The sequence below is a fragment of the Odocoileus virginianus genome, chromosome 9 (assembly GCF_023699985.2).
Source record: "Odocoileus virginianus isolate 20LAN1187 ecotype Illinois chromosome 9, Ovbor_1.2, whole genome shotgun sequence".
Lineage (NCBI taxonomy): Eukaryota > Metazoa > Chordata > Mammalia > Artiodactyla > Cervidae > Odocoileus > Odocoileus virginianus.
Genome location: NC_069682.1, coordinates 61,788,088 through 61,806,265, shown reverse-complemented (window position 1 = coordinate 61,806,265; position 18,178 = coordinate 61,788,088). Strand labels below are relative to the sequence as shown.

General features: G+C 48.9%; 1 protein-coding gene across 7 annotated transcripts in view; it reads right to left on the bottom strand.

Annotated features, from left to right (window-relative positions):
- Nucleotides 1-18,178, bottom strand: part of SRC (SRC proto-oncogene, non-receptor tyrosine kinase) — a 55,507-nt gene that overhangs the window by 21,551 nt on the left and 15,778 nt on the right. For 4 of the 7 annotated variants that reach the window (XM_070472609.1, XM_020892110.2, XM_070472611.1 and 1 more), the window contains exons 2-3: nt 12,076-12,147; nt 979-1,146 (exon numbers count right to left, since the gene is read on the bottom strand). The gene's annotated coding sequence lies outside the window, so the exon portion shown is untranslated. The remainder of the gene's footprint in view (nt 1-978; nt 1,147-12,075; nt 12,148-18,178) is intronic. The other 3 variants (XM_070472610.1, XM_070472613.1, XM_070472612.1) reach the window with 2 other exon arrangements.

Sequence of the window (18,178 nt, the reverse complement as noted above, 5' to 3'; positions counted from 1 at the left end):
CAGGGCAGGGATATAGCAGGCAGCTGGAAGAAGGAGAGATGGCTGATAGCTCACTCCAGCCCCAGGGCCTTTGCACATGCTATTCCTTCCACCTGAATGCTCTTCCTTGACTAATTCAGCAGAGTAACTCATGTGTCATTCAATTCTCAGCCCAAAGGCAGCATGTGGGGGGTGGGAGGGAAGCGTTTAGGGGTGATGGATTATCTTGACTATGCGGATGGTTTCATGAGTGCACCCATGTGTCAAAATCTATCAGACTGCACAGCTTAAACATGTGCAGTTTACTGTATGTCAATTTTACTTCAATAATGCTCTTAAGGAAAAAAAAAAATTCACCTCCTTGGGATGTGCTCCCAAACTACTTTCATTGGTTTAAGTCCCCTTTCTTTTGTGCCTCTTCTTGATAACATGAGGCTTCCCTGCTGGCTCAGACAGTAAAGAGTCTGCCTAAAATGTACGTACGAGACCCAGGTTATGTCCTTGGGTTGGAAAGATCCCCTGGGAAAGGGAATGGCTACCCACTCTAGTATTCTTGCCTGGAAAATTCCATGGACAGAGGAGCCTGATGGGCTACAATCCATGGGGTCACATGACCGTGTGTGTGTGTGTGTGTGTGTGATCATATGATTATTTCTATGGGCTTTTGTCTGTCTAGACTCACTGCTGCACTCCTAGTATCTAGAAGTGGCACATAGTAGGTGCTCAATAAACAGCTGAATGAATGAGTGAATGTGTGACTATTCAAGAGTTAGGAGATGTCTAAGCCAAGAATCTGGGTGGGCTAGAGACCAGGAAACACAAAGAAACTCAAGTTGCAAACTCCACAGTGATGACCATCACCCCACCACCCCCTTTTGCTCCCTATGTCCCCATCCACAGGTGTTGACTCCCACCAAGTCTGGCCAGGGTCTCCCAACCCACCATGGCCACCCCTCACAGCTCCCTCATCTTGGCAGCCCCGATGGGTCATCGCCTCACCTGGTGGAAGGCAGGGGCTATCCCAGAGGACCTGGGAAGCAGCCTGAGGTCACAGCACGAACACCAGGTATGGAGTCAGGGGTCGTGGACTAGAGGCCCTGCTCCACCTCTGCCTGCTGTGTGACCCTAGGCAAGTCACTTCCCCTCTCTGGGCCTCAGTGTCCTCATCTGCAAAGTAGGGATAAAGCAGACTTCTCAGGACTGTTGAGGGGATATGATTAGAAAGAGAAATCAGGAACTCCCCTGGTGGTCAGTGGCTAAGACTCTGCGCTCCCAATGCAGGGTGCCTGGGTTCGATCCCTGGTCAGGGATCTGACCCCAGGTTCAGATCCTACATGCCACAACTAAGAGTCCTCATGCCACAACTAAGAACCAGCACAGCAAAATAAATAACGATTTTAGAAAGAGAAATTGCCAAGACTCTGACACTTGGGTCATGATTTATCTGGCTCTGACTCTGGCCCAGTGCTAAGTGCTTCCCAGACCTGAAATATCCTTCATTCTTCTCAAAGCAAGAGAGAGAGTGAGGCCAGGTATGACATGGTGGGCTCCAAAGCCAGACTCCCCACTCTTGGGAGATCCCAGCCCTGCCCCTAACTGGCTGTGTGACCTCAGGCAAATGACTTGACTTCTCTGTGTGCCCCATTTCTTCATCAGGAAATGACTGACAACTGAAGGCAAGGCAGAGTGCTGGGAACACATTAGATCACCCTGCCACACCAGCTATCACTGACACTGTGATTCTGGACACACTGGTGGTGTGAGCTCCAATTACTCCCTCGGGGATGCAGCAGGTCCTGGAATCAGTCCAGAATTCCTCTGGGAACCCATGAATGGGGAGAAGTCCCCATGACTGGCTGGGGCCTCGGGCAAGACTGCTTGCCCTGAGCACTAAGCCCAGCTGTGCGATGCCCCTCCCTAGGTGAACCTTAGCCAGTGCCTCTAACCCTCTGGGGCTCAGGCTGCCTATCTACACAATAGGGGTGTGGCCTGCATGCTCCCTGGAGGCCAACCAGCTCAGAGAATGTGGGGCTGGGAAGGCCCCGGGGAGACCTGCTCAAAAGATCACCAGGGGAGCAACATGCCAATGGGCCTGGGAAAGCTGATTTCTATGGCAACTCAATCCCTTGAGGTCATGATGCCCAGCAGCACTCATATGGTTGCCGTCCTGTGGGACCTACTGACCCAGTTGCCCGCAGCCCCAGGCTTGATGGAAGCTGAGCCCCAACCACCATACCTCCCACTCATCTGCTCCAAGGAACAGTATTCACAACACTAACTGTGCAGCAAGCCCTCTGCCAGTCACCACAGGGGGACACAGAGATGGACTGGCCAGGTCCTGTCTCGGGGGGTGCATGGTCTAACAGTGGACTTGTCTGCAGGACTTTGAGAGGAAATAAAAATATAAAAGTAATTTTTTAATTTTAATGAAGAACTTCCTAAAAGCCCAAATTTCCTTTAGAAGGAACTAAATGATGAAGAATGAGCCTGCTGTCACTAGAGGTAATCAAGGACAAGAAAAAGGGTCCTTTGACTGATGTGCCATGGAGGGCGAGGGACAGCCAGGGCTGCACCGCAGAGGCCCTTCCAGCACCAAGAGGATGCATGTGCCCTCTTGGAAAGGGGCAAGGAAAAAAGCTCCTGGCCTCTAAGTTCTTACACTGACCAAGAGGACCACTCCCCATTGGGGCATTCAGAAAAGGCATAAGAGGGCCTTCAAGACTCGACTAAGGTGGCCTGGGGCCTCTGACTGCAATGTTTGTTGGCTGGTGGGGTCTGAGTTTTTGTTATACAAATGATTATACAAGTACCATGTGTTTGCAGAGAGGTGGGCGGGTTGAGGTCAAGGGCTAGAACACTGGAGAAGACCATCTGTGAATTCCAGGCCTACAAGCCCAGTGTGGGACCCTGTGCCTCCGCTTCCTCCTCTGCCAACTGAGGATAACACCAGTCATGGGGCCACCGGGAGGATCCATGAGGAAGTACACAGAACATGCTGGGGACGCTGTGGCCCACTGGCAATGTGCCGCCAGCGGACCAGCCCCTGGGCGTGGCGGTGGACTTCCTTCCAGGGTCATATAAACATAAGGCTGAATCCAGGGACCCAGCTAGTGTGTTTGAGCTCCCTGCAGGCAGGACCAGGTCAGATCCATCTCCGTATCCCCACTAGGTGTTCTGAAATATTTGCGGAAGAGACAAAAAGACTAAATGCAAAGACTAAACACTTGGCATCCTGCTTTGTTCCTGCAATGCCACATTGTCGAGACCAAGTATCTGAGATATTCAAACTCTCCTGGAGCCTGGACCTTGTGCTGGGCCCTGCTCTAAGCACTTTGCAAATATTGACTCATCAAATTCCCATGATAATCTGGGAGGTAGACATTAATAGTGTCCCTATATTGTTGATGTGGAAGCGGAAGCACAGAAGGGTTGAGGCACCTGCCTGAGGTCACACAGCGAGGGTGAGAACGAAAAGAAGAGGGGACATGAAACCACATTGGGCAGGTAGGAATCAAGGGCTGCTCATGGGGTCCACCTCCTGCCTTCCGGACCTCTCCTCCAAACGAACAGCCAGATAGATGCCCATGGCAGGTGGGGCATGACTGGATAAGGCAGCCGAGCCCTGTTCCTCTAGAAAGACCAAGATATCAAATTTTTTGAAAATATGTTTTATTTATCTGGCTGCATTGCGGCTCTCAGTCGTGGCACATGGGATCTAGTTCCCTGACTAGGGATCAAACCCAGGTCCTCTGCATTGGGAGTGTTAAGTCTTAGCCACTGGACCACCAGGGAAGACCCAAGATTTCAAGCTCTGACACAGCAGAGTGTGCTAGAAGGACAGCACATTTTGGAGGGGTCCAGTCCCTGCTAGGCTGTGTCACCTTGGGACCGACCACCCTTCTGGACCGTGGCCTCCTTTCTTGAGGCAGGACTCTGTCTCAGGGCCCAAACGCTAAGTCACCATGAGCTGCCCATTTGAGAAGGGCCAGCTCCACACATCTCTTCCGCCACTTGCTCACTCCCAGGCAGATAGATCCCTGGGGTTCAAGAGGAAGTGGGGAGAGCTCCATACTAAGGATGTGTGAAGCTCCCAGAGGAAGGCGGTCCCTTTCCTCTGGGGACCTGCTCCTGACCACAGGCTCAGGACAGAGGACCTGCGCTATCAATATCATGACAGGCCCCAGGATGCCCTACAGCAGTGGTCCCCAACCTTTTGGGCACCAGGGGACAGTTTCGTGGAAGACAACTTTTCCATGGACTGCGGTGGGGGGTCGAGGATGGTTTCGGGATGATTTAAGCCCATTACATTTACTGTGCACTTTATTTCTAATATTGTTACATTATCTCCATCTCAGATCATCAGGTATTAGATCCGGGAGGTTGGGGACCCCTGCCCTACAGCACTTCCCCATCAGTGTCCCCAGGGCTTCATGCTCAGTGGGCCCCTAACTGACTTAGCATCCTCTTTTAAGACTGCTCGGCACACCATGTTTCCTTCTCAGGGCTGGTTCACTCAGCCTTCCTTCCAATCTTCCTCACACACATCCCTCCCCTCACCCTGTCTCCACTCCCTCGAGGCCAGGCCCTTGTCATCCTGACCTGGGTCAGCAGGGGGGACCCCTCCTCCAAAAGCCAGCAGCATCTCTGTAATCCACACAAACAAATGGGGCTTTTGTTCAACACTGTCCACAGAAAAGCGGACACGACCTAAGTGTTTATCAGAAGGGGACTGGATAAATAAGGGACGGTCCATTCACCAAACGCGCAGCTGTGCAGCTAAATAAACAGAATTTCTGAGTGCTCCGTGTGGCCTGGAAAGATGCTCACGATACACACTATCAAGTGAAAAGAGGAAGATGGCAGTGCAGAAGGTCCTCTGGGCCATTAGGGGCCTCAGTTTCCTCATCTGGAAAAAGGGGACAATAGTGCTACCTAGGTCAGAGGGTTGGTGGAAGGATTAAAGACAGTGCAGGCAAGGGCTTAGTGGGGTGCCTGGCATGTAGTACACAGAAACTCCCATTATTTCCGTAAAGAAAATTCCCATGTGAATGTGTATGTGCGGACACACACACATGTGCTGTAGAGGTTTAGAGAAAGTTCTGGAAGAAGTCCAAGTTCTTCACACAATTTCATCCAAAGGGTGTGAAAAAGGGAAAGGAAAATCCCTTCTTTATGTTAAGTGTCGTATCACTTGGGCTTCCCTGATAGCTCAGTCAGTAAAGAATCTGCCTGCAGTGCAGGAGACCTGGGTTCAATCCCTGGATTGGGAATACCGCCGGGAGAAGGGAATGGCAACCCGCTCCAGTATTCTTGCCTGGCGCATCCCATGGGCAGAGGAGCTTGGGCGGGCTACAGTCCATGGGGTCTCAAAGAGTCAGACATGACATTTAGAAATTACTCCCTCATCATTTTTTTTTTTCAATGAGACTTAAAGAAACATATAAGCGCTTCCCATCATCCTCTCTGGATGAGGCCTAAACCCTTCACCTGAGTCCACGCGGCCCCTTGAAGTGGGGCTGTGGCCCTGCCCCCCAGCCCCCAACAGGAGGGCACCACACTCTCTCACCTCCGGGCCCCTCTGCCACGTACACAGACACAACATCCAGAAGAGTCCAAAATAGACTGTAATTCAGTCAGGGCATACCCACTCCTTCCTTCCTGACTGAAGAATGTCACCTCCACCTCCTCCAAGGGTGGAAGGAAGGCCAGGAGCTTAGGAATTGAGAGTGAGGACTCCAGTCAGACCTAGATTCAAATCCCAATGGAGCCAGCTCCACTATCTACTAGCTAAATCTCTCGGGCAAGTCACTTCACCTCTCAGTTTCCTCATCTTTAAAAGGGGGGTAGGACTTCCCTGGTGCTCCAGTGCTTAAGAATCCACCTTCCAATGCAGGGGATGTGGGTTCAATCCCTGGTCCACGAACTAAAATCCCACATGTCAGGGGGCAACTAAGCCCACGCTCCACAATGGCTGAGCCCACACGCCACAACTAAAAAGAGGCCCGTGCACCACAACTCGGACCCAACACAGCAAAAACAAAATAAATAGATCAGTATCTTTTTAAAAATCAAATGGGGGTAGTAATAAACTTAATATCTGAAATTAAGTGAGAGAGTCCATGTGCCAGGCAGAGAATAAGTGCTCAATAAGTCGCTCAGTCGTGTCCGACTCTCTGCAACCCCATTAACTGTAGCCCACCAAGGATCTGTCCATGGAATTCTCCAGGTGAGAATACTGCAGTGGGTGGCCGTTTCCTTCTCCAGGGGAAGCTTCCCAACCCAGGGATCGAACCCAGGTCTCTCGCAGTGCAGGCAGATTCTTTACCATCTGAGACACCAGGGCAACACAGCGAGTCTGGATATAAATACTTTTTAGAAAATAAAATAAAATGGGGGTGGTAATAAACTTAATATCTGAGAATTAAGTGAGAGAGTCCATGTGCCGGGCAGAGAATAAGTGCTCAATAAACAGCACTCACTGTCATTTGCTGTTATTATCATTACGGGCGACGAGAGGAGCGCAGCAAGACAAAGCAAGAGTGGATGGCAGGGCCCTGAATGCCGAGCACAGAACTGAGAGCTTTGCTTGCAGTCCACACTCGATTGTCCATGCAGCACAGTGAAGGGGGGACTATAACTACACCCTCTTTACAGATGGGCCCAAAGTTCAGAGAAGCCGGAACTTTGCCTGAGGCCACACTGCAAGCGAGTGCAGCTGAGTTGGGATGCTCAGGTTCAGGGAAGTGCAGTCAGAAGGTACCTCTGGGGCCCCACTGATGCTCTGACTACCCCAGGCGCTCTCACCACTCCGCCAACTCCACCTCCTTAACGCAGAGGCAACTCGGGTCAGAGGTCAGCCTCTGACATCACCATCCATACCCCTGGATCCTCCAGGGAAGAAGAAGCATTATGGAAGGCCTGGAGCCAGAATGCCAGATTCAGAAGCCGATTTGATACTTTCTAGTCAAACAGCCGCCAGGGGGCCTCAGTTTACTCCTTATCAAAAATGGGAATCTATAATGGCACCTACGTGATTAAGCTTGAGATGAAAACATGAGGTAATACTCATCCAGTGCCTGGAACACAGGAAGCACTTCCTGAATACTTGCTATTATTATCACTACTGTGGAAGATTTCTTTTCATATCCTTGCTCTCTTTTCTAACCACTCTTATAACTAGGCAACAGCTTCCAAAATTCCTACTATGTGCCAAGCCCTGTGCATGACCCTGGACAGAGTATCTGGGAGAACTGATTGGAGCCAAGGCTTACAGAAGCCACTTCATAGGGAAAGAGTCCAGAAAAGACAAGCATGTCTACTAGTTAACTTTGCTCTAAGATGCTGGCCACTGCAATCAGCTAAGAAAAAGAAATGGAAGGAATAAAGAGAATTGGAAAACAGAAGACGAGTATCATCATTTGCAGATGTTATCAATGCATATCTGAGAAATCCAAGAGAATCTGCTAGAAAACTATTGAAGAAAAAGTAAATTAAGTAAAATGGAAGGAAATTAAATGTAAATATCCAAAAGTCAATAACGTAGCTACACATCAACAGCAATTAGGAGATAAAATGAAAGAAAGCTTAGCATTACAAAGATAGCAATTCTTCCTAAGTAAATATAAACATTGAATGTGATCTCAATGAAAATCCCAGCAGGATTTTTTTTCTAATTAGGCAGGTCAGTTTTCAAGTTTATGAGTAAAGGTATAAGAATAGCCAGGAAATCATAAAAAGAAGAGTAGCAAAGAACAAGTAGCCCAACCAGAGAGTACAACTTACAGAAAAGTTACATAAGGAAAACTGTGTGACATCAGTACAAAAATAAACAAATTAATGGAGCAGAACAGAGGGTCCAAAAATTGTCCCCAAACATATGGGAATTTAATATATTACAAAGATGGCATTCATAACAGTGAGAAAAAGGTAGGCTATTTTTAAGACGGAGTTGGAACCAACGATCTCCCTTCAGGAAACAATATTGGATCTCAATCTCACACCACATGCCTATAAGTTCCAGATCAATCATATTTAAACTACACAAAAATGGCATCCAGACTGACAAGAAAATAAAACTATTCAGAGATGTCAGAATTTTGTATATAAAAATTGCTGAGTACACTAAAAAGATTAGGAGAACTAAATAAACAAGTTCAGCAAGTTGCAAAGTACAAAATTAATGTATAAAATTAAAATGTATACACTAACACAATAAACAATCCAAAAATTAAATTAAGAAAATAAATTATATCAAAAGGAGACTTATCAATAAAATTAACAAAAGAAGTGCACAACTTATACTCTGAAAAATACAAAAATTGTTGAAAGAAATTAAAGGACTAAATAAACAGAATGAGAGCCCACATTTGTGGATCAGAAGACTTGCATTTTAAGATGGTAATAGTCCTCCAACTAGTCTATAGAGTCAACATAACCCTTAAAAAAATCCTAGCTAGCTTCTTTGCAAAAACAGACAAACTGATCCTAAAATTCATGCGGACGGTCAAGGGACCCAGAAAAACCAAAACAATCTTGAAAAAGAAAAATAAAGCTGAGGGCCCACACATCTCTGTTTCAAAACTTGCTGCAAAGCGCTGGTAATTAATTTGGTCTGGTACTGGTATGAGGACAGATTAATAAATCAACGGGAGAGAATTAAGAGTCCAGAAATAAGCACTCACATTTATGGTCAATTGATTTTTGACAAGGCTGCCAATTCAAAGGAGAAAGAAGAATTTTTTCAGTGAAGACTGCGGGAACAACTGGATACACTCAGGCTGAGTACCTTCCTCAAAACCCTACACAAAAATTAACTCAAAATGGACCACAAATCTAAATGTACAGAGTCAAACCTTAAAAATCTTATAAGAAAATACAGGCATAAGTTTCAACACCTTGGATCACAATGGTTTCTTAGACGTGACACAAAGCAACCAAAGGAAAAAACAGATAAAACTGGACTTCATCAAAATTAAAAATTTTTGTGTGTCGAAGTGCACCATTGACCATAGGTATACTATGGCTGTTCATGGTGATGTTTGGCAGAAACAAACACAATATTGTAAAGCAATTATCCTCCAATTAAAAATAAATAAATTTAATTATTTAAAAAAAGGCGGGGGGGCCATCCAGAAAGATGGAAAGATGGGAATTCCCTGGCAGTCCGGTGGTTAGGACTCCATGCTCTCACTGTTGAGGGCCCGGGTTCGATCCCTGGCCAGGGATCCCACAAGCTGCATGGCATGACCAAAAAATTTTTTAAAGAAAAAAAAGAAAAACAGACTTATGGACACTGCGGGGGAAGGAGGGGAAGGGGTGAATTGAGAGAGTAGCATTGAAATAAATATATTACCATGTGTAAAATGGATCGCTAGTGGAAAACTGCTGCATAGAACAGGGAGCTCAGCCTGGTGCTCTGTGACGACCTAGAGGGTGGGATGGGGTGGGATGGGGTGGGAGGTGGAAGGGAGATTCAGGAGGCAGGGGACCTGTGCATACCTATGACTGATTCACGTTGATGGCTGGTAGAACCAACAAAAAAACACTGTAAAGCAATTATCCTCCAATTAAAAATAAATTAATTTTAAAAGAGAGAGAGAAAGTAAAAAGAATCCACCAAATGGGAGAAAATATTTGCAAACCATGTATCTGATAAGGGACTTGTGTTTAGAATATATAAATAAGTTTTACAACTCAACAAACAAAAAGAGAAATGACCCAATTTTTTTTTTCATTTATTTTTATTAGTTGGAGGCTAATTACTTTACAATATTGTAGTGGTTTTTGCCATACATTGACATGAATCAGCCATGGATTTACATGTGTTCCCCATCCTGAACCCCCCTCCCACTTCCCTCCCCACCCCATCTCTCTGGGTCATCCCAGTGCACCAGCCCTGGGCACTTGTCTCATGCATCCAACCTGGACTGGCGATTTGTTTCACACTTGATAATAACATGTTTCGATGCCGTTCTCTCAGATCATCGAAATGACCCAATTTTAAAACAGGCAAAGGATTCAAATAGACATTTCTCCAAAGAAAATATACAAACAGTCAATAACTGCATGAAAAGATACTCAACATCTTCCTCACCAGGAAAATGCAAATCAAAACCACAATGAGATATAGCTCACACCCACTAGGATGGCTATAATTAAAGACAGAAAACAACAAGTGGTTGGAGAGGATGTAGAGAAACTGGAAACTTCATACATTGTTGGTGGGAATATGAAATGGTGTAGCTGTTTTGGAAAACAGTCTGGCAGTTCCTCAAAAGGTTAAACAGAGTTGCTATATAATCCACAAGTCCCACTCCTAGGTATATACCCAAGAGAAAAGAAAACATATATCCACATTAAAAGTTGAATGTGTCCATAACAGCATTGTTCATAATAGCCAAAAAGTGGAAACAGTCATATGTCCATCAATTGATGAATGGATAAATAAAATGTGGTATATCCATATAACAGAATATTATCTGGCAAGAAAAAGAAATGATGTACTGATACATGCTACAACTTGGATGAATCTTCAGAACATGCCAAGTGAAAGAAGTCAGACCACATATTACATAAAAAAAGACCACATATTACATAATTCCATTTACATGAAAGATTCAGAATAAACACATCTATAGAAACATAAAGTAGATTAGTTATTGCATTGGAGAAGGAAATGGCAACCCACTCCAGTGTTCTTGCCTGGAGAATCCCAGGGATGGGGTCGCACAGAGTCAGGACATGACTGAAGTGACTCAGTAGCAGGGCTAGGGGAGACAGGTTTGAGCGGCAGTGGGGACTGGCTAAATGGGTTACGCAGTCTCTTTCTTGGGGGGAGGGGTAATGAAATTGTTCTAAAATTTACTGCAGTGATGGTTGTACAACTCTGTGACTATATTAAAAACCGTTAAATGGTACACTTCCAGCCGGGGATAAATTGGCGAATTGGGACCGACATATACACACTACCATATATAAAATAGATAATAATAAGAACCTGCCGTATAGCACAGAGAACCCTATTCAATACTCGGTAATGACCTATATGAGGAAAGAAGCTAAAACAAAGAGCTGATACATGTACAACTGACTCACTTTGCTGTACAGTGGAAACTAACACAACCTTGCAAATCAACTCTACTCCAATAAAAATTTAAATACATACACAAATTGGACACTTTAAATAAGTGAATTGTCTGGTATGTGAATTCTACACCAATACAGTGAAGTGAAAGTCGCTCAGTCATGTCCAACTCTTTGCGACCCCATGGACTATACATACAGTCCATGGAATTCTCCAGGCCAGAATACTACAGTGGGTAGCCTTTCCCTTCTCCAGGGCATCTTCCCAACCCAGGCATCAAACCCAGGTCTCCCACATTGCAGGCGGATTCTTTACCAACTGAGCCACAAGGGAAGTCCAATAGAGGTGTGATATCAAAAAAACAAAACATTACACCAGAGGCCATCGATTAAGATTCATCTATTAGACTGGCAGGTTCCCAGATTCTAGAGCAACCTGTGTTGGAGACAGCTAGGGGAAGCAGAGGGTGGGGTGTGAAGGTCCATCAGCACCACTTCCATGAAGGGCCATCTGGCCACATTTACCAAAATTACAACTGCACACATTCTCAGACCCTGCGATCTGGGATTATCTAGTGTTCCTCACACAGGGCCACTAAGCGTGCAATCGAAGGTATGCATCACAGAATGATCTGTAATAAGCAAAGCAATCTTCACTAATTCAATAAAGCGCTGTCTCCATCCACACAATGAACACTATGTAACCAGGGAAAAGAAAGCAGCAACACAAAACGATCTCCAAGGCACCCTGTCAAGGTCAGTCAGGTGTAGACTAGAGTATGCACCATGTGTGATCATTTGTGGGTTTTTTATTGTTTTTTTTAACATACATGCTTCCATTTACGCCCTGGAAGGACATACTGGAAACGCCTCCCCATGGCTGCCTCTGGCAAGGAGATCTGAGTGCCAAAGAGGCTTTGCTTTTCCCTGCCTTCCTCTGTGCTGCTTGAATTATTTTTTTACTGTGTGTGTTAATGCTTTTTCTTTCCTTTTTAAGAAAAAAGACAGGCTTACCTGGTTTCAGATCCTGGTGCCGCTCTCTCTCATAGCTGGGCAAGTCACTTCACTTCTCTGAACCTCTGGATTCTGCAAAGGGAGGGCTAATAATAGTCTCCACCTTGCAAGGTTGTGGTGAAGGATTAAATAAGACAAGGTCCCACAGGCATGCACAGGGCCCCCACTGTTTCTGTGTCTGGCGCCTAGTGGTAGGTGTGTGGTCCACGTTGGTTGTTAATATGTCACTATGGACACCAAGGTGGATTGTAACAGGTGCCACCAAAGAGCCTCAGACCAAGTGTTCAGAGCATCAGCACTCCCCTCCGCCTGCAAGAAACCGAAAGGGCTTCCTGGGAGAGGCCGCATGTGAGAAGGACTTCAAAGTCCAGAAGGAGGTCCACAAGTAGAGATGACTGGGGATGGAGCATCCGGCAGAGAGCCGCGCAGGCAAAGGATTGGAAGTAAGCAAGCCCTGGGTGTTTGCTCAATCGTGCATTCACTGCCTCCTTCAACAAGCTCAGCTGGATACTGACTATGCACCAGGCACTGTCATGAGACAGACAGACAAAGCCAAGTAGCTGGACCAGTTGAGAGAGGAATTACAGAGTGTGTGGAGACAAGGGGCTGGGGCAGAGCCACACCCAGGTCCAAGTGCTCATAGAGCAGACCAGGAAAAAGAGGCTCAGAGAGGGAGAGAGGCCACCTAAGATCACACAGCACCTTCTCAACTGCCGGAAAGGGCCTCTCCCAGTTCCACCCTCCCTGTGTCTCAGAGGCCCGGAGGAGAGGAAGCCTACAGGGGCCATCCCATGATGTGCTCAGCAAAAGGCGGATACAGCTGCCATCACAAAGAGGAGGGACAACTGGTTCTCAGATGATAACACCTGGTTGATGGGTAGAGAGACTCCTGTGTACCAGGCACCAGGCTGAGAAGCACATACAGTCCACAAGCCCAAGTGAACCTTCTGCAGCCCTACGTGGTCAGTCCCATTTTGCAGATGAGGAAACTGAGACCCAGAGAGGTCAAGTGACTAGCCTAAGGTCACAGAGCTCAAAAGAGACCGCATCAGCAGGCAAATTATCTGGGCTCGGTAATCTCCTGTCCCAGGGCCCATCCCCCAAGGGAGCCACTGCCAGGGCCTGTATCAGCAGTCACACCCCTTCTCAAAAGGGCCCAGGGTGGAAGCTGTTCTCAGGCAGTCCAGGAATGTGTCCTGATAACAGGACCAGGGGTGGGAGGGGTGGGTGGCGGAGGTTGTGTGGGGAAAGTGGGGGTAGAGGAGCGGGGAGGCGGAGGAGGTGGGGGAGGGGCCCAGCCCATCTGAGTCGTGCTTCTGGAGGGAAGGGAGCAAAAAAAGCCCCATCGGGTACCCGCCGGGGCCAGGCGGGTGGGGTGCAGCATCCTTGTTAAGAGGGGTCCTGCCGAGCCCCATGGGAGGACTCCAAACAAGTCAACCAGAGCCTCCTTCAGAACCATGGCTATTGTTTAATCGCTCAGTCGTGTCCGACTCTTTGCGACCCCAGACTGCCGCACGCCAGGCTTCCCTGTCCTTCACCATCTCCCAGAGCTTGCTCAAACTCATGTCCATTGAGTCGGTGACGCCATCCAACCACCTCGTCCTCTGTCGTCCCCTTCTCCTGCCTTCAATCTTTCCCAGCATCAGGGTTATTTCCTAATGAATTGGTTCTTCAGTACCATGGAAACACCCATAAGGATCCTGGGACAGTTACAAAGGCAAAGGAGCTAACCACATGTGCCCTGGGCACACGGGTCATGCTGGATAAACGGGGCTCCAACCATCACAGCTACCTTACAGTTTCCATTGTTACTGTTGAGTTTTCCAGTTCTCACCGGGATCCTGCTTTACAGGGAAGATCAGCCCAGTCTCCCAGACGAGGCAACAGAGAGAGGCTCGGAAAAGCCAAGCCAGGTGCCCAGGCCACTATCCAAGACAGCAGAGGACCAGCTGGGGACCCTGGCTCTCCTGGCCCCGGGCCACTGTGGCCCCTCTCCCCAAGGGCACCGGTCCCAGCTGGGCTCTCGCAGGGAGTTACTACACCAGGGACTTAAGCAGGGCCCTCGGCCAGTCCATTTCCAACTAGGGGAATGGAGGCCAAGACACGGGGAGTGGGCTGGTCCACACAGCCCAAGAAAAACCCTTATTTTGGAATGAACCTCTCAGCCCTCTGAACCTCCAAAGGCTGGGTCCCCAGCTGATGCCCCCTGCCTCCTCACAACAGCCCTACAGGGAAGGGACAGGCACCACCAGCATTGGCCGCGTCCACAGGGGAGGAAGCCGAGTCTGGGGGAGCCTGGCAGAGGGGCCAGCCCTCAATTGATCTCATAGATGGGGGCCGCCACCCCTTCCTGCCTCCCCAGGGACCTCCCACGTGTAGCAGGAATCTTCTCATTCTCTTTTTTTCCTTCAGCCTTTCAAAAGAATGACCTGCTCACCTGAGTTGTTTTTGTACAAGTGGATTCAGAATATAGAAAAACGTCCTGCTTCAGAGAAGGGAATATGAATAATGACACTAATAAGGTAACAGTGGAAGCAATAGCTAATACGTATTTAGTGCCTACTGTGTCCTATGCTTTTCAATCCATTTTACAGATGAGGAAGTGGAAGCAGAGAAGGGTTAAATGACGTGATTAAAATCCCACCTCTTATTAAAGAAAAGGAAAAAACAAGAGGGAGGGAGGAACTTCCTTGGTGGTCCAGTGGCTAGGACTCCGCGCTCCCAATGCAGGGGTCTGGGTTCCACCTCTGGTCAGGGAACTAGATCCCACATGCCGCAATTAAGAGTTTGCATGCTGCAACTAAAGATCCCCATGTGCCACAACTGACCTGGGGCAGCCAAATAAATAAATATATATTTTTTTAAAAATCCCACCTCTTGGGACTTCCCTAGCAGTCCAGAGGTTAAGACGCCACATTTCCAAAGCAAGGGGCACAGGTTCAATCCCTGATCAGAGAACTAGGATCCCACCTGCCATGCAGCACAGTCAAATAAGTTATTTTAAAAAATATCCCGCCATCAGCTGTTCCAATGCGGGCTGGTGGGGTGGAACGGGGCGTGCTGATGGCAGTGTGGAGACTACACCATTCCCCCTCATGTCATCCCACCTGGGGTTCATGTCCTCCCACTTGGGGTTCACAGTACTCCTTCCATACTCCCAACAGCCCTGGAACCACTTTATGTATCACTCACTTTACATGTCAGCACATGGGGGCTCCAGGAAGCTGCCCCGGCTAGGAAGTGGAGAGCCAGGGTGCCAAGCCAGGCCCAAGGATCCCAAAGCCCACCCTCTCTCCACTGCACCTGCAAGGAGGCATGGGGAGGGCCATGCAGGAGGTAGACACAGCGCAAGCAAAGGTCCTGAGGCAGGAAGGTCAGATGTGCAGGGGGTTATTAAGTGAGAGGTCTAGACTGAGTGGGTTCCAGCCTAACTGGGTTGCTGCAGGCTTTAGGCCCAGGCACGAGGAGGTCTGAAGGAGGTCCCGAGAGGGACACGTCCAGCAATTTAGGTCAGAAAGAACTGAAAAATTGAGAGGGAAGCCCATGAAGATTTTCTCAGACCCTGGAGCATGCTGAGTGGGATGGGGGCAGATTACTAAGTGATCCTGTCAGAACACAGTGATCTCCAGCTCCCGAGGAGGCACCTAAATCATGGTGGACTTCCAGGAGGAGGGGACATCTTACCTGCGGTCCAAAGGTAAGCAGTTTATGAAAAGAGGAAGGGGAAGCATGATCCAGGCAGAAGCAATTGCTTGACCAAAGGCCCAGAGGTGGGACTATTTAAAGAAAGGCAAAGAGCCAGGTCAGTGTAAGTCATGTGGCCTCAGTTTTTCCAGCAGCAAAATGGGGGAAAAGATGGGCACACAGTGGGTGTCTCCATCTCCCCCATCCCCACTTCCTACCACCTCCCTTCTCCAAGGCCCCTACCAGAGAGGAAGGGCACTGGTACCCAGTCCTCCTGCCATGGGAGCATCTTTGAGGCCGGCAGGATTGGGAGGCTTCACTGACCGCCCCCTACCCTTCTACTCCACAGTCCAGGACAAGCTGCCCAGCAGGCAGATGGGGAGGGCAGCTGACAGACCAGGAGATCACATTAAGGTGGAGGTGGGCCTTCGAAAGATGGTGTGGGACTAAGCTTGGACTGAAGATTCTCAGCGCACCAGGCTAAGGGCACTGGGGTGAGGAGGAGCTGGAAGAAGAGATGCTGGGCCCAAGGGACCACACATCAGGCTGGTCTCAGGGACCCAGGCAGGTACCACCTGGCCTGACCCCAACGTGGCTAAGCAGAAGGCTTCTCTCCGAATCTCCATGTGATCTCTGCAAGTCACACCCACTCACAGGCCTTAGCATCTGCACCTGGGCAGAGGCCCTGGCATGCCAAGGATTCTTTAACAGAAACCCCACCCCCAGTATCAGAGTGACCACAGGGAACACTGAGGTGACGAGTTCTGCTCTGTTCCAGCTTCTCCAAGGTCATGCCTCCTGGGCACCCCCAGCCCTGATGGCTGATGGCTGACAGGCTTCGGGGGGGGGAGGGGGGACAGCTGCCAGCCGGCCCCTGCCCACGGCACCCGCTACTCCTGCCAGCAGCTCTGGCTGCATCCCTGCTCTGGGAACACACAGTGTCCCTTCCTCCCCACCTCCGCCCCAGCCCCTGCAGGGACACGGGTGGGCAGGAGCAGCTGGCGGCCAGGCACCTCCACACGGCCGGCCCTGAACTCAACCCCCCACACTCAGAGCCCGCAGGTGCAACCCTGGACATGTAACCTCCAGAAGGTCCAGGCCTCCTTTTACTCATCCATGAAATGGGGACCTCTGGGAGGTCTCTGAGGGAGAGGGCATCCAAGCCTGAGGTCAAGGACAGAGGTAGCAAGATGGCCAAAACCGTTAAAGCTCCTACGATTTGTTCATGGGATCAAGGCCAAGGATCGGGGTGGTGTGGTGGTTTGCTGCTGCAAGCTCTCTCCTCCCCACCCCTTGACCCTCCCTAGACTCAGAATTACGCTCCAGCCCCCAGACCTTTGCACACTGCTGTTTCCTCCTGAAGCTGCAGATCCCTGGCCCCGGCCAACTCCATGAACTCTAGTGCCCTCTAAAGAGGCCACACTCGACCCCACCTGCCTTCAACTGAGAGAAATAGCCCTATTTTTCTGGGCTCACATAGCCTCCATTACACAGAGATTCAGAGTTGGACTGCCTGGGTTCAAAACCCAGCTCTGACTCTTCTTAGCTATGTGGCCTTGGAAAAGTTACTCTACCTCTCTGTGCTTCCATTTCCTCACTTATAAAATAGATATTAAAAACAATCATTGTCAAAGACTTCCCTGGTGGTCCAGTAGTTAAGACTGTGTCTTGCAATGCAGGGGATATAGGCTCGATCCCTGGTGAGGGAACTAAGATCCCACATGCTATGTGGCACAGCCAAAAGAAAAAACCAAAAAGGAATATGAAAGAAAATAAGGCAAAGCAATGTTTGAGCCCCTACCCCTTGCCATGAACTGCCCCTAGGCTAGGCCAACCACAGTCACACTCTCCACTCACTAGACCAATGCAGCAGTCGTCTCTCTGATCTGGGGGCTCCATCCTCAGACCCCACGGTCTGCTTCCCACACAGCAACCAGATGCCCTCAGAAAGCCTCCCGGAGCCCCATTTCACTGGGAGTAAGAGTCAACATCAGAAGGATCTGGAGGCCCTCCCTGACCTCCATCCCTCTGTCCTTTCCTCCAGCCATTCTCCCCCTTGCTCACTCTGTTCCTCTGGCCTCCATGCTGTTTCTCCAACACTCCAGTGCACCCCTACCTTATAGTCTTTGCACTGTCTGTTCCCTCTACCTGGATTCTCTTGCCTCGGGGAACGACCTGTCTCCTCCCTCCCCTCCTGGGATGTGAACTTCTGGGAAAAGTCTTCCCTACGTGCCCTCATCCCTCACCATCCTATCTAATCAGCTAATCACAACCCATTCTCTATCCCAGCCAGTCTTCCCAGCTTTATGTTTGACCCATGACATGCTGGGAAAGATTGAAAGCAGGAGGAGAAGTGGACGACAGAGGACGAGATGGTTGGGTGGCATCAGCGATTCATTGGACATGAGTTTGAGCAAGC